The sequence below is a fragment of the Dermacentor andersoni genome, chromosome 6, assembly GCF_023375885.2.
Source record: "Dermacentor andersoni chromosome 6, qqDerAnde1_hic_scaffold, whole genome shotgun sequence".
NCBI classification, from domain to species: Eukaryota; Metazoa; Arthropoda; class Arachnida; order Ixodida; family Ixodidae; genus Dermacentor; species Dermacentor andersoni.
This window is the reverse complement of record NC_092819.1, coordinates 121363954-121368676: the sequence shown is the minus strand read 5'-3', so window position 1 is coordinate 121368676 and position 4723 is coordinate 121363954.

The following is a 4723-nucleotide window of genomic DNA, read 5'->3' as shown; positions in this document are numbered from 1 at the left end:
TTATGTTTTCTTCTATATGCAACTTACAAACTGACACTATAATGTATGTAGGTTCTAAGTTCTGCTTTACAATTTTTCTGTGTATTTTAGCTTGAGCAATTCAACATTTCCAGTAACACCCTTGGGCCACATGGAGAGATTGTCTGGTCGGGTATCCGTGTTTCGAAATTCTTTTTGCAGAAACAACGGGCGGCGCTGGACGTCAACGGCCCGATTTTTTGGCGACACGGGGCGCTTAACGCTATAGCGTTAAAAGGCAATGCAGCAACCGTACTCGCAGCACAAGCGGTTGTTGGTGTCAGTCGCACAGCGAACACCTGCGTCGGTGCCCTTTCGAGTCAGCACATCCTGATAAATGATATGTTCACTTGTACGTGGAAGGTTTGGGAACTCTGCAATCACGGCACGCGAGCGGGCGTGTCACGTGGTAATTTTTTGGTATTTCGCGTGCATTTGCACTAGGAGGAGGAAAAGACTACTTCTTAACACATAGAAAGTTATCAGCAGTTTATTCGGACATCTTGCAAATCGTTCTAGAACTTTCTAATTGGAATTTCTTGCCGGGCTTGGTTGCTGCCAAAGGAGGGTAATTATACTTGACTAAATATTCAATTAAGCGGAACAGAAAAATGGTGTGGCTTACTACATACAATAATTAACAACAAACACTTGGTCGCGTCGTCTTAGAGTGCATAGGCATATTTTAAGCTCTGGCTAAATTTAGCTGGGACACCCTCTATATCATCTGTACTTTGATTCTGAAGCTTCGAAGCTTCTATTTATGCGACGTACTCCGGAATTCTCCGGGTTTCCTATCACGCTCATTTTCCAACGCCACCGAAGAGCATGACGGAATGAGAAAGACCGCATAAAGCCTGGGCTACATGACGCGAACTTTCACGGGGAACATCGCACGGCAGAACTACACGTGGCACTACGACGCCCATTGTTCTCTGGCTTGGCTACGTGGAGCAAAATAAAAAGGCATATTTGGCTGTGCGTTCAACGCCTTGCTATAAGCGTTGCCTGACTCGACCCACACAATGAACCTTTATTTGAAGCAGTGACTTGTCAGTCGAGGTCCGAGAGTCCCTTATTCCAGGAACCCTCTGGTTGGGATCGCCCTCCGGGCCCGGGCGACGAGTTCGTGCTGGTCGACGAAGTCAGGCACAGAGACGGAGAACTATTTTTTCCTAACAAAAAAAAATTTAAAGGAGTTTGTTTTACTATTTTTTGTTCACTGCTAAGCAATTAGGAAAAGTTCTCTAGATGCGTTTGCAAACGATATATACACATTAGACTGAGCGGTAAGCATTTTCAGCGGTCTGGCATTGGGCCGTCTGACTACACTGCTGTGGCTTGAATATGTGCGCGTACATTGTACTGCAGTGCGCGTGCGGTGTGTTGCTCCTGTTTCGCATGTAAGCCTGTAAGCGACTACATGGTGGCGTTTACGGCGGCTAGTACAGCTGCCGAAGAGGATAGCAGCTTCGCAATTTGGCGCTAAATGGGCCTGCCAACGGCTCTCTTTATCGATACCTCCGACCATTCCATGCGCCGTCTGGACCAAAGAGATCTAAACAGCGTGGAAACCAGGCACAGTCGGCTTCTAACTATAATCTCTTCTCCCCTTTTCCCTTAAGGCCACCCACAAGAGGGGCGTACGCTCCACCGGCAGCAACAGGAAAAAAAACGGCGGAAGAGCTAGTATCAGGCTGACGGTCGATGGTAATGAGAATAGCAGTAAGAATTCGATGCCAAACGATCGATCGAATGGTTCGTTGAAATTCACCCCCACCGTCGACGTCCGAGACGCACCGTCTGAGACGGTCTGCCCAGGTGGCTCAATGGGTGACTTAGGCTCGAAAGACAAATGCGCTGCAGTAACAACGAACAACAACTTGTATTTACAGATAAGATTACAAAGTTTGGTTACAAAAGTGCATAGTTTCAACAGTACATCGGTTACAAATGGTTACACTGGTTTGGACCACATAGGGCGACCCTATTTCGGCAGAGCCGATGGTGCTTAACACCAAAGCCAGGTCCAGAACTGCCCTTCGGAGCGCCGCGGCCGCATTTTGTAGACGCAACGCTCCGCCCACAATCTTTGCTGGCGAATTGCCGCCGGGTTGCGTCTCAACTGGACAATCCATTCACCAATCACTGCGTTCAGCAGAACTTGCGTGCGGGATTGGCCAGTCGAACAACCAAAAGTCAAAGAACATCTTTTTTTTTAGTACAGTTCACGGTGTAGAATCCTCACCCGAAATACACAATATGCAACAACAAAGGGGTGAGGGTCATGCCAACTGTACACATCGCAAGTTCCGAGCAACGGCTCTCGAGCACAGCCGGCGCAACAAGCACTGACGAACAAAATACATTCACAAAACCCAAAAGCCTGGGAACGTCGGGACCATGTTTTCCAGTGCTCGAACACGTGCGCGACGCGACCGGATTCCAAGAACCCGCAGGCCATGCGGCGCCATAAACAAGCAATTGTTTGCAAGCCAAACTGTCACAGAGGAGCCCGGGATAATTGTCCACCCGCCGAGGTCGGCGTCGTGTCCGGGCCGTAAGCCGAAGAAGACGTTCCCACGGCGCCTCGGAACCGAGACAAAACCGCAGGCTCTTTTGCGGCTCAAAGAATCCCTACGCCGGTCAGCGCGCGGTGCAAAGCCATAAAAGGCAATGAGGCTGGCGCGCCTGCTTGAGGCCGCGCTATCTCCATTGCCCGCGGCCAGACCCGAACCAAGCATTCTTCAAGGGCGCCGATGAGGGCACCGCGGAAGTCAGACGCGCCCGCCCGTTACGGCGTTTGACGCCCAGTCGGGGAGACCCCAGCTGGGAAGGAGTTTACCCCCGCCAGCCGGCCGCGCGCAAGGGAAACGCCTGTGGGGATTGCCAGGAAGCACAATGTGACGGGGGTCCGAAGCTCCCTTTTTTTACTGTGATGCGCGACCGCTAATGTGGCGCTGATGGTCTTCTCCGCTCCCCGAACTGTGCGGCAGCTCTGGGTGCCGACGGCGTGGTTGCTCTGCTTGCTTGCAAGGCCCCGCTCTGGGTCAACCGTTGACAGCCATTACTCAAGTGTGGACAGAATCTCGTCAAGACGCATGCCCCCTGCCCAGATGGCCCGCGCCGTCCATTTGGGTTTGTTTCGCAGCCGCCCGTAGCGGGGCTTACACACCCCACCCAAAACGAGACAACAACTCGCTTACAGTGTTGTCGAAGCAGAAACCAAAACAAAAGCATGCTGCGTGTAAACTTGTACATACGCCGCCTCTGGACATGACAAATAAAAGTTACCAGCCAAGCTTAGGCAGCGCGTTTTACCGATGAGTTCGCACACGTAGGAAATGCGTGAGCCACGCCTTGCTCATGTCAGTAAGCAACGAAGAACAATGTACAGCGCTGGCTCGCTTACTGAAACAACACAACTAAATGCCAGCGCTTTATGATGGGCGCTGTATGTGGCACATTCCCTAGAGAGTGTTAACACAAAAATAAGTTTCATCGTAAAAAAAAAGTACAACCAAGACACACACAACGCAAATACACAAACGAAACAAATAGTAAGGCTTCCCTGATGCAACAGGGCTCGCTTCGTGAAACTATAGTATGCAGTATCGTACAAATATGAGCCGGAAGGACACTGTCAGCCTCTAGTTTGGGATGAAAACATGCAAACATACATCACTGAGCTTAGACGACGACACTCGCCAAAACAAACACACTAAAAGAATACGGAAGCATGAGTTCATCGTCCAAGGTCGTCTGTGTGGTTACCGCAGTCATATCGCATCACACCACACTTGTTCCCTCGCCTCCACTGTCCGTCACTGCGGGTTCCCTGTCTTTTACATCCTTTTCCCAACAATGGTTCGTCAGACGCGAAAGTGCGTCGGCGTTAGTATGTATGATTCCCCTTCTGTGTCGCACCACTATATCACAGCGCTGCATCGCTAAAGCCCAGCGTGTCAATTTTGCTTTCTGAGGCGTGGACTGAGTGATGCACGTCACAGGATTATGGTCGGATACCAATATTTTCATGTTCATGCCAAAGACCCACATGTCGAACTTTTTGAGAACCGAAATGACGCCAAACGCCTCGCGTTCAATCGTAGACCACAGCATCTGTGTGGGCGTGAAGCGGTGGCTGGCAAAAGCCATGTGGCACTCTGTGCCATTGTCAGTCATCTGAGCTAGACATGCGCCCCCAGCAATTGCAGAGGAATCGGTGAATAGCCAAAACGGCTTGCTTGAGTCTGGAGTCGCTAGCTCGACGGCACTGCACAGAGCACTCTCGAGACCTTCGAATGCCTCGCTGGCCTCAGGAGACGACGGAATGCGATTGGGGTGGCAACGCTTTGGCGCGGCTCCTTCCATCAGTTCTATGCGGCGCTCGCTCACTCGCGCTATCCCCATTTCGGTGGTAAACAAGGCGGCATGTGTCCCGAACACCTCGTTCACTAACGCTCGCTCCGGTGGTTCGAAATGTGATATACCCTCTGCGGGCGGGAGCGCCCTACTGCCGAGAACGCTGCTGACCGTCGCGTCACTTTTTTGTTCCTCCCCTAACATCCCGGCATCAACCCTTACTTTATCGGAGCTACTGCGGGATTCTTCCTCTGCCCTTTCATCGTTCGGATGCAGCGTATCGGCCCTGCTCGCACCGGTAACCGGCTGTTTGGGATTAACCCGTTCCCCGTCTAGTCCT